This window comes from Lichenostomus cassidix, chromosome 12 (assembly GCF_008360975.1).
Source record: "Lichenostomus cassidix isolate B80296 chromosome 12, HeHo_3.0, whole genome shotgun sequence".
In the NCBI taxonomy this organism is placed as follows: domain Eukaryota; kingdom Metazoa; phylum Chordata; class Aves; order Passeriformes; family Meliphagidae; genus Lichenostomus; species Lichenostomus cassidix.
In genome coordinates, this window is record NC_139493.1 from 8,084,733 (window position 1) to 8,096,913 (window position 12,181).

Genomic DNA, 12,181 nt, shown 5'->3' on the forward strand with positions numbered 1-12,181 from the left:
AAACCTTGTCATATATCATTCATGCACTAAATACAGCTGTCTCACTTCTGCAGCCTCTTCCTTCCTTCCTTGGATCTCAACACTGTTTGCAAACATAAATGAATAAAACCTCTCACCTCCCATGAAGCAGGTAATTTGTTTTTATTAATACATAAATGATAGAAGAAATTAATTAAGGAACAGAAAGGGCAAGAGGCCCAAGATCACACAGCAAGAGCACTTTAATCACCACATTCTGGCCACTTAAGAGTAGTGCTTGCATGTTAATGTTTTCCTGTAGGAAGCAAGCACTTCCAAAAGACCACTTTTCCTCAGACTAACGACTCCCCAGTCCTGGCTACCTGTCCAGCTTTGCAACATCAGGGACATGGAGTTTTTCTTCACATTCACACCACAGCTCTGTCCCCTGGTTTAATTATTATTTATGCTGAATATAAATAGCACAGGAGATGATCCTAAGATGAATAATGTAAAGGCAACAAGAGACAGAAAAACTGCTCCAGTCAGCTCATATCCTACCTGCTTTATATTAAACACATCCTAGCAGTGGGTCTCTGCATACTAGAGGAGGACGGGTGAGTTTTAGGGCCATTGCACAATATGAACTTTCCCAATGTATCACACTTACAGAACCTCCCGTGCCAAATAACTTTGTGCTGATCCACAGTGGAAATTCACAGTGTTCAACAGCCCTTGAAATTTCTAATTTGTACGTCCCCTCAGAGGACTGGTGCAGTGGGTGCATTTCTTGCTGTGTACCCTGCCTGGGACAAGGGATCAGGTACTCCTTGGAGCCTGACCACACTCCCCGAAATTTGTGCTCCTATTTTAATTAATAAGCAATGCATATCTATCTGCTTCCCCATTTGCATCCAGTGCTGTTAATGACAAGAAAATACATCTTTTTAAAATGCTAACCTAGTAAGAGGTATTAGGAAAAGCGAAAGCTATTACATGTGCAAATTTCAGAGCAATTAGTCACAGAGGCAGAAGCACAGACAGGAGATTAGTTCTCAAGTCCTCACTCCCATCTGCTTCCCCACTGGAGCCAGCAGTTTTGTGCAGACCCAGGAGGTGAAGGCCACACTCAGCACCACCAGCACGTGTCAAACCAATTTCCCTGCACCCACCTTGCTATTAGCAAGTGCAATGCCCTTCAGTCAACATCTCCACAGCTTTGTGAGGCTCAGCACTGGGTGCAGTCAGAGACTGGCCAAGGGGAGAACTCAGAGCAGCTTTATATCTAAAGAAACACTTTTCTTTCTCCATTTCCCTGCAGCCCACATGATCCCACTGAAGAAAAGGCACTAAGTGCATGCAGAAAGAGAACACAAATAGCTAAATTCTGCTCATGTGAAGATTTCTTCCCCTGACAGTGCTATTCTAGATGCATCACTGCATATTTGCAGTGGAAGATGGAAATACTTCTAACATTAAAGATAGTGACATTCTCAATTTATCTCACTTGTGGAAAGGTGCGTGTGGGAGGAGTGTGAGTGACTCTTAGGAATATGTCCTAAGTAGTTTGATAGAGAATAGTACATATTTCTCCTAGGATTTTTTTAATAAAGCTCAAAATTTTAATAGAAGATTCTTGGCAAGAGTTTAGAAAAAAACAACTTAGGGAAATAAATCTCATATTGTGCTCCATCTTGTAGGATTTTTGAGGCCTCTATGTCTCTATATAAAAAGGCATTAAATTATTAAAAAAAGTGGAATCTAAATTATTCTGCTTCTACAACACTCTTGAGCGATTGATTGTTCTCACTTTTAACAAAGCTGTGGCTACACTTGTGTTGTGGCAAAGAAAACCTGTGCCTGAACAGTCTGCTGTGTTTATCATAGGTTTGGTCATCTGTGCTGGGTACAGCAAAAGCCTGTACTGTTAAACTGCTCAAAAAAAAAAAAAAAAAAAAAAAGTGGGGAATTTTCCCTGTTTGAGCAGAAGCAGCCACCCCTGCTTGGGCACTTCAGCCCTGACCCTCAGCTTCCCCCCAGGCCTGGGACATCTCAGCCCAGCCCTCTCCATCGCCCATCCAGGGCTGGCAGGAGCACCTGGAGAGCAGGGCAGCTCCCAGCTGAGGCTCAGCACATACAGAAGTGCCTCCCCAGAGCCCAGGAGCTGCTCCAATTCCTCACAGGAAATTGCAGAGTAAAAGTGCCACAGGGCACAGACGGGGCTCCAGATCCACCCCCCAATACAAGAGCTACAAATAGTCTATTTTCCTCTGGCTGACAATATATTAGCAGACACATTTTTGTTGTTCATGGGTATTCACAGAAGGCCTAAAGATAGCCTAGTATTGTCAACAGAAAATGCAATTCAATTCCCTAAAAATATCAGGAACACAGGCTATGAAGAGTTTGTTTTTCCCCAGTAATGCACTTTTTCATTATTGCCCTGGATTAAAATTAAATTGCTAACATAAGGACAAGCAGATGAATCCATGGTTATGATAGCATAGACAAATGTCAATACAATGCTTGTACACTGTAGGCTCCTTCAGTATTTAAAGATTCTTATCTCCAGAATAATATAAACCGAAACACATTGTGAGGATCTCTATTAAATGAAGCAATGCTGCTCATATTGCTTCACTTCTGGGCGCTGTCATCAGCCACGCAGTGCATCACATTTGGAAAGAAAGTTTCAAGACTGCTTTCTGGTTCTCCTGCACAGGGAGCCAGCATAGTCATTACTCAAAAAAATAATAAGACTGTTTTCATGCAAATCCAATCGTAACATTGGCATAATACTGATAAAAACCATAAAATCTGATATCACCCCTAATCAAAACAAGCCCATACCAAGCTCTGGCTCACAGCATCTTTGTAGTGGGGCAGTGAGCTGGCAAATTTTGGTGACAAGCAAAGTAGCCACTCAGATTCTGAAATAATAATATAATGACCTAAGGAGTCAAAGGAAATGTATCATTTCTAATTCCACAAAAGAATATAACAGCAATTGCAAAACAAACTGCAATTTCAGAAAAGGACACATTCATATCTTCTTCCAAGGTGCTTTACAAAGACAACCTTTGCTGTGAAAAAAATTTTTCTCTTCCCAGGGAAGCAGCACACCGAGGTGGAAGCTTCAGCCAAACTCCACAAAATTGGATTGAATCTCAATGCCTCACACATTCCCCCAAGAACAGGAGTTGGTCCTGACAGCTCCAGCTTCACCCTGGAAAAGTTTCTTTACAGACCCTGCTTCTCTCAGTGTCAGCTTTCTCCTTGGTTTTCCTTTTTAGCTGGTGAAGGGTGATTTAAGTTGCAAAATACATCATTTCACACATGTTTCCAAGTAGTTTCATCACTAAGCCCTATGTAAATACATGGGACCAGTGATTGACAGAAGAAGGTTACCAACAACAATCATTTTGAACCAACTAATGGGAAAACACTTTTAACTGCTAATTTCATTTTTTCTTAGCAGCCATTTTTCCCAGAGGTTATTCCCAGGATTCTGCACAGATGGACTTTCCCCATGAGAGCTGTGGCTGGTATGGACACTTGGCAGTCCCAGAAAGAGAACTACCATGGATTAAAGCATGTGAAGCTGCATGAAATCCGGCTGTGGAGTGTCTGAACTCAGTGCAAACTGCATATTGCACATGCTGCAAGCAGCCCTGCTGGCTCCTGGACTCTCTTAGGAGATCAGACAGGAAACCACTGCTTTGTTCTAGGAAAGGCATAAAGGGCTTCAGAAGTCACATTACCAAAGGGCTCTGCAGGCACAGGCCAGAGTGCAGCATTTTGTTATGTAGTCTCACCTTGCTGGAAACACGCTGTCGGCTTCTAAGGAAAAAGAATAGGGATTAGATTTATTTCTGTAAACCAAATCCTTTCTTGCTTTTCTTGCTGGCCAACTGTTGAGGCTCATGCTTCTATATATTGCAGTTTGGAAAACATTAATATAAAATAATATGGACAAAAAAACCCTCGCTGGGTTTTGTTGGAATCTCAGGGGAACACAAAAAGGGAAAAAAATAATTCTGGACAATTTCTGCTTTCCTATAATGAAAAAGGTAAATGGAAGTATCAAAGTGACACCTCCATCTACTAGAATTAAGGAATTGACTTTTCCTATATTGAGTCAGAACACTGCAAAAAAATTCTGACAACCTCAGTTTAGAAAACTGTCATAGGGAAAGCAGGTAATTCGTTCCTCAGTGCAGCCCTTTAATGTATAAGAAACAGTATACTTTGCAAAGTAATATATCTACTGAATTTTACTCTACATGATTTTTGTCTTACTTTTCACTTCCATGCTTTCACTAATTGAGCTTCTGTCTTTTGTTATTTGTACAAAAATATCTCAGGGGATCCTCTTGTTGTCTATAAAAATCTAACTAAAGTGCTCCCGTAATATAACCATGTTTTTGTATTAACTTGTATTAGTGGGTCTACTACATAGCCAGAACATTTAAACATACTGCAGAGGATGCACAGAGTATATAGAAAGCTTGGATGGTGTTTACATAGCCTTCCCACACATTTTGCCAAAACTCTATTGCTCCAAGTCCCGTGACATGCTAAACAAAAATTTGAGCACCAACAAGGGCAAACCTCAAGAGCAGAAACACATAATATGCGAATGCAAGTGTTATTTACCATAAATCATATGGCTGAGATCTTTAAAAGAAGCTCTTTTCCTATAGGATCTTGATGTTACTGAAAGGAGTCACCCTTCAGGATGTGATACTCCCCGCAGGAGAGCTGAACATTAGTGCTCCACAATTATGTTTCATGAGACCTCACCATATGCCACACACAAAACTCATGTAGTGTAGCAATCAAGGCTCTATCCTGCAAGCAGCTATGCAAAGCTCAGCCATATTCATGCAAGTCCTGACAAGGAGAGGGAAAAAAAAGGAGATAAAACTAATTATTGAAATTTATGGGCTCAGGTATTTACATAATGATTGCAATTAACAAGGTGTTTATCTCCATTTTTATTCTTCATCTATGTGCTTGACATTTATATCAGTCATAGAAATTATGTATTTAAAAAAGGAAAAGCTAATTCAGGTCAGCCAGGGGAAGCTCTTTGGGATCAAACTGCAGCAAAAGCTGCACAGAATGGAAGCAGCCCTTCATGCCTGTCTGCATTTAGGCTCCAGCATGGCAAACATCAGACCTATGAGCAGCCAGAGGTCTGGTCCTCAGCCCCCTCAGCCTGGCTGGAAATGCAGAGGTGGCAGCAGACTCGTGTTCCCAGCAGGTGAGGATGCAGATTGAGCTCGTGCCTCAGAGCAAAGGTGACAATGATGACAAAGGGCTCCTAGGTACACAAACAAATTTACCCACTCAAAAGGAAACCTGTCCTATGAGTTCAATCCATCCGGAGCAGCCCTCAGTGCTCTGTGCTGGGGACAGCTCTGAGACAGTTTGTGTGCAGAAATGACCTCCTGAGCACACACCACACTGTCTGCTCCTGCAGGGCTCAGCTGATACCCAGCTCCTCGCCAGCTGAGAGTGAAACCCTGCAGGGGTGGGACAGAAAAACCTGTGATGATGAAATCTGGAGACACAAGATCCCACAGAAAAGCATCCATGTCCAAAAATACCATCAGAGGGCCGCTGACTCCCAAGAGCCACCAGAAAGCACAAGATGTGTGCCATCCTCATTCCTGCTCCCTCCATACCCACCTGAATCTGACACACTCCTTGCAAATGGAGACAGAGATGCAGTGACAGTGAGGACTGCAGAGTTGTGCTGTGGAAAGTGCACTCTATTTACAGCTGCTGCTGTTGGATTTTAAACTGAGTCAGAGACTCAGCCTCTTCTAAAGCAATTGTGAGAAAATACCTTTGCTCTTCCTGCCCCTCCAGGGCAGATCCCAAGGAATTCCTGCCAGGACCATAGTGAGGAAGCCATGCTGGTGCAAATGGGTCACAGAAGTCCCTTGTGCTGTGTCACAGCTGGCCCTGGCACAGGCATTCACAGCCCCTTGTGCTCCACTTAGGTGTCCTCTCTGGGACATTTTCTGGGACATTCCTCAGGCTGCATTCAGCTTTATACTGCAAATGAGCATATTTTCCTCAACAATCAGTTATTTACACATTTTGGCACCTGACCTACACATGGCACACCCAGTCAAGCTGCATGATACATTACATTAGCACTGCAAGGGAAGATATATATATTATATCTATATATACATATACACTGCATTGTTTTTCCAAAGTCTGTCAGATCACTACATTAAAACAGAGAGGCTATTACAGACAGGTTTAGTTAGCTGTGCATCATTTCACACCTTCATTACAATCTTTACTGGGAAAATGGATTGCTTTGGAGCCTCTCTCCATTCTCATTAAACTTCCACTCTTGCGAGGTGTCAGAACTGTAAAATGCCTAATACAGCCAGTTAATTATAACACCACTCACTGCTTCAGCCTTTTCAATTACCTGTGTTTCCACCAGCTGGAGCAGCCAAGCTCCCACCCAGGGTGTGTCAGAGCACCTAACAAGGGAGAGCAAGGGGTGGCCAGAGGACAGCATGCTCTGCCAGACCATGCAGGACTTGGGAAACCATCAGAAAGCTTTCCACCAGCAGGAAACAGCATTTCTTGGAAGGTGGAATGGGAAGTTTGTGATCATGATAGGTGGTGATGCAGGGTTGTTTTCAACTTCCTTTGCTAATACTGGTAACTAAAAGTCCAACAATATAAACATTATTAAGGAAGCTGTCCTCGGAGTTGCTCAGGGTAATAGTAGCACTTTGTCAGAAGAAAAATTGGCAGAAATTAGCCTGAAATCACATAAACAACTTTGATTTCTGCTTCAGGACACAAGCTGCCAGATAGGAGTTACCTCTCTCCTTGTCACATTCGTGCACATATGGCAAGAGCTGCAGAAACCTCAGCTGACTGCAGCTGCCAGGCAGGGATCAGACATTGGAAATCTCCTCTTGGTCCAACCGGGCAGCTTCCACTCCCTTCTGCACATGGGAAGAGCAAGACTTCAGACAGAGTCTCTGACACTTAGGCAGAGCAAACCACATCTATTCCCCTGGAGTTTCTGGTGACATTGGGGGTGCCTGGTATTCTGGGGGTGACGTGGAGCTTTCTGGAGTTTCTGAACAGCACAAATACTGTGGTGACTGTAAAATCTGACGTGTATTCAATAACTGCTTCACAATGGAATGAAATCCCTCCAACCACCCCCTCCAACTCTCCTCCCAGAGCCACCCGACCTGCTCCCCCTGAGCTGGCTGCAGCCTCCCAAAGATATCTCAGCTTCAGGTTTCTCATAGAGCAAACCCACTAGGATGCAAACCAAGATTCTCCAAGGATAAATGACCCTCCGAGACTGCAGGCACAACTCATGGCCACACAAAGGACACTGCTCTTCTTAGCTTCTTTCTCTTTTTACAAAAACAAAGCAACTGAGGGTTGTCCAAATCACACCTTGCTACACAACTGAGTATTTAATTTTTAACAGATATTTATGAAGAGAGCATCCTGGCTGTAAAGGAACACCATGTTCCAGCAGAGACATCCCAAACACAGCTGAGAAAGCCATCTCCCTTATGAGGGATCAGAAGATCAGAGCTGTGTTTTATTAGTTGTATAAAAAGTATCTTTAGCTTTCAGTTGAAGGGAAAAATTTGCATTTAAATAGAAAGATTAATAACTGTAATACACAGAGCCTACACTGAATAATTTTTTTGTAACAGAAAATAATTCATATTTTTATATAAATTGTTCACCTTAAGTCAAGCTACAAAAAATGATAATCATAATATTTTATGGAACAATTTTAATCTAATACAGCTTTGTTACATTATTATTCTCCAGTGTAAATAATGCATGTCTGGAGTTTTGGAAAAGGCTGGATTTAAAATACTTGTCTCTGAAAATTCAATAAGGTGTGTGCTTTTCCATGTGTTTACACTGTGCATGAGTTTTACCTATTAAAAATCTGTCAGAAGGATAGTAGCAAAGCATTCCTTCTACTGCGAGGACAGGTCAGGAGGTGATGCCTCTGGAGAGCATACTGAATTTTTTTAGAAAGAAGCTTTTTCTCTAGAATGCACAGATTTGGATTCACTCAAGAATTTCAAAATTATACTGAAGTGTTGAGTTGTTTCAATCAGGTTTAAAATGGTCTTTAAACCTAAAAAAATTTCTTTTTGGCATTCCTTTGGCATTGAGAAACAGATTTTAATTTTATTTTGCAATTATTTTTCACTTGAAACAACATTTTTTAAAATACTGACTCCAAGCTGCAGGAAAACAACCTCCCTTTTCCCTTTCAGACTAGCAAGGCCTTTAAAATATATATATAAAAACATTGATGTTTCAGAGAAAACTTCCTAAAAATCCCTTAGGACCACCTTGAAGCATTTAATTTTTTGTCTGTGTGCATTTTGCTTTAGTGCATTTGTTATTTTCACAGTGCTCAGGAGGACAGCTGGGAGCAGAGGGTGATATCTCCTGGTTATAGCCCCTGGATGGTCGCCTGGAGCTGTCCTAGCATGGATGTCATACCCGGGGGGGCTGATGGATGCAATTTCTTCCTGCTCCATCCCTCTGGGCTGCCAGTCTCCTCCACGAGGGATGTGTGGGGAAAGCTCCAGGAAGAAGCCAGAGCTGCTGCAGCTCAGCAGAGCAGCTGCATTTTCCACTCTGTGTCCTGGGTGAGAGGCAAGTGCAGCTCAGAGGCTGCAGCAACTGCTTAAAGCAGCTCTGCCATTGCTCTTTCACCACTGGAAGGAGGCAATTCCTTTGCTTTCCCCTCCTGGACTCATGCCAGCAGAGCTCTACCACATTCAGAGCACTTGTTTTGCCTTTACTCCGGGGATGGCTGCTACATCCCATGGCCAGGTGGCTCGCACTGGCCACTGACCCCAGGCCCAGCAAACCCACCTGGCTGCCTGCAGGTTGAAAGTGCCACAAACTCCTGTTTGCAATGGGAAAGGAACAGTTTCTTCACTGGCCTTGCTGTGAGATGCAGAACCTATTTCCTGCTGCAGCACGAGCACAGAGTGGGGAACTCATGACGTTTAATTTATCACTTCCTCATATATTCCAGTCCTTACACAGAAAAACCTTTTAATTAGAGAAGAAGAATCAGGAGGGAGTTGCTTGGCGTTTCCCCAGTGCCACACAGATAATAGCAGAAAGCAAACCCCCTTATTCTGCTTGGAGCCACTGGCACCACTAATTACTCTCCCAAAATTCAGCTCAGGTTCCTCTCGCTGCTCATTTAATCTTTGTCACTCTTGCTGCCTTCCATTTCATCACTCAAGCACCGAGCAACAGGCACAGACACAATCAAGGAAGTTTGGAAGAGGCACTGCTGGCGTGCAGCAGAAAGCCCAGCACTGCTGGAAACGAGGGCTCGACAGCAGACAATCAGCAGAAGATGCAGGATGCTCGAAAACACGGCGTGTGTCCATTAGGGAGCTCAGCTCTCTTTAGGCTCTAATGCATCTGGATACAGGGGCTGCAGGCTTCCCTGACACTGGGCTATGTGCAACTTGCCAGCCTGCTTTTAGGATGGATGGTAGGGCAGGGATTGAAGTATTCATCGTCACCTTCCAGCTCTCAGCCCCTGTATCACTATGTGCCCAGGGCCCACGGTCTGGTGCCACCAGCAGGGACACACCGGCAAGGCTGGCAGGTCCTGGAAAATCCTTCTCCTTGACCATGATTACAGAATTAAAACAAAAACCAAAGGGGTGCAGGAAACCACCATGACTTGTGAAATGCTCTACAGGCACAAGTGTATCAGAAAACTAATTACAAAAGACCCTTTAAACTGTCAAAATGAAAAGGCAAAGCCCTTGATGACAACCAGTAAAGAGCACACGGGAGCTAATGAGGACAAGCCCCAGAATTAGCAGCAGCCCACCTGGACAGCAGGTGAAGCTTGGGTGACCAAAAACCTGACCTGCCACTGCTGGCTGGACTCCTCCTGCCCATCTGCTCCCTTTGGTTTGGCAGCTCAGCCACTCAGTGGGACACAGAAGGATGGCAGGGGGTCAGGAGCAGCCCTTTCCCAGTGAGTGAGCAGGGCTTGAATTTGGTTAAAGAGGTGCTTTGTCTCGGGAGGTTTGGTACCAGGGAGGTGAGGTGGATGGATAGCAGCAGATCACACAGGTGGAATTACAGCTTTCATTGTCTGCCTCAGGACCTAATAACACAAACAAGTACAAGCCAAAGCATATACCACTTCGTTCCAAAAAAAAAAACCAACCCAAAAAAAAAATTAAATAAAGTGATGCTCAATTAGGAATTTATGTTAAAAATTTTCACTTGTAAAAAAAGGCTTTTGGAGAATCTGCACCACAGCAGGGCTGGTTTAGGAGCCATCAGGGCAGTGCTGGGGTCTAGGAGGTTGAGCTGAGCTGAAGGACAAGTCACCCACACACAGACAGGGCTTGGGCCTGTCCCTTCACAGGTCCCTTCACCCCAGGTCCCAGCCAGGTCCAGCTCTTGCTCCTCCCTCTGCTCCCAGGAGGTGACACAGCTTTTGGAGCTCCATGGGTGTTTGCCAGAGAGGGACAGGGGGACAAGGGAGCCATGGGTAGGGGATTTCTGCTCCAGGGATGATGCCAACACTGGACTGGCAAGGACGATGGGCAGCTGGTCTAACCCCAGTTCTTACAGCATGGTCCCAAATGCTGCTGTTACACATTGCCCTCCTGGGGCAGAGATACCTCTGCCAGTATGAAAGAGCAACCCTTTCTCCAGCAGCTGTCATGCCTTCAGGCAGATTCACAGGAATTAGTGGTCTAGTCATCTTTTTTTGCCTATTGAGAGGACCAAGACTGATCAAATCTTTTCTATTTAAAAGAGCAATAAAAGGAAACTAATTTTCTTGTGCACAATGTCAGTTAGCTTTACAATATTTTGTCATATATTTCTTAGCTACTCAATGTTACTTCTGGAGCTTCTGAATGCAAATATTGCCTGACAAGAAGAAGGATGAAACCAGATGATTTTTTTATCTCAGTTATACATTCACATATCACATATCCAAAGTTAACAAGTGACTCTCTTGTGTAAAGCCATTTTCTACTTTCCATGCATCCCAAATAACAGCTATGAAAATCCTTCTCTATTATATAGTAAGATAGTTTTCTGCCTTTATTTTTCTGACCACTTGTGTATTGTACAAGCAGAGGACAGAGGCTTTCATGTTATCATCCTGCTCTCTGGTAATCTCATTCTGCAATCTCTGCTTTTTCATTGCTGTTTTCAGATGTTTAATGAAGCAACACATGGATATGAGATACCCCTGGTATTTCTTTGGCCCAGTATCTATCATTTTCAATCTCAGAACTGCTCAATAAATGGAAATGTGTTTACCAGGCCTGCTTTGCACTTCCTGAACAAAACTCTCATTGAAGACAATGAGAAATATGGCTAACGTGGACAATGCAAGTTTAAGTCTCCTTTTTTTCCCCACATTGCCTGTGGGGAAAAACATAAAAAGAACACATTCACAGTCAATAGGCCTTGTCTGCTCTTTAGCCAAATATTACCAATAGGAAAGAGTGTTCCCTAAATGAACAATCTCTGTGTACACTCCACCACAGCCACTCCCTTACCTGGTTGCCTTCCTTGTGCAGCTACCAGCAAAAGTCTGAGACATAACTATGCCACACTTCACACAGGTGGGGATTTGCCCACGAAAGCCATGCAAAAGCTGGTTTCTCACCATTTCCAGCTCAGAGCTGCTCCACTGACCTTTTCTTCCCACACAACCATCTCAAACCACAGGAATGATCAGGCTTCCACACTGAAGGTCAGCAACATCAGCCTTGTCCAATTTTTCCTTGCACACAAGTTCCACACATCCTTCCGCTGCCCAGGATCACGCTCAGCCCACTGGTCTGCGAGAGCATACATTAGAGGGAATTTTAATGACTTGAACTTGTGCTGAACTTCCTCTTTTAGCTGCTATTTTAGTGATTTGTTGACTCTCCAAGGCTCATTCAGGACTTTTTTTTCTTAGCCTTGACAGAGTAGATAGAGTAGACATGGATTTTATGTGCCAACTCTTCTGTATTTTTGGCACTCCACTCGTCACATAGCAGGTCAGTGAAATACAAGTTCAAGCAACAGAGGATGCCTCCCACATATATCTGTGATGTCTCAAAGTAGCCTAAACTAATCTCTCCCTCTCTTCACCATTAGCAGGGATGCTAAGCTGGAAGCAATG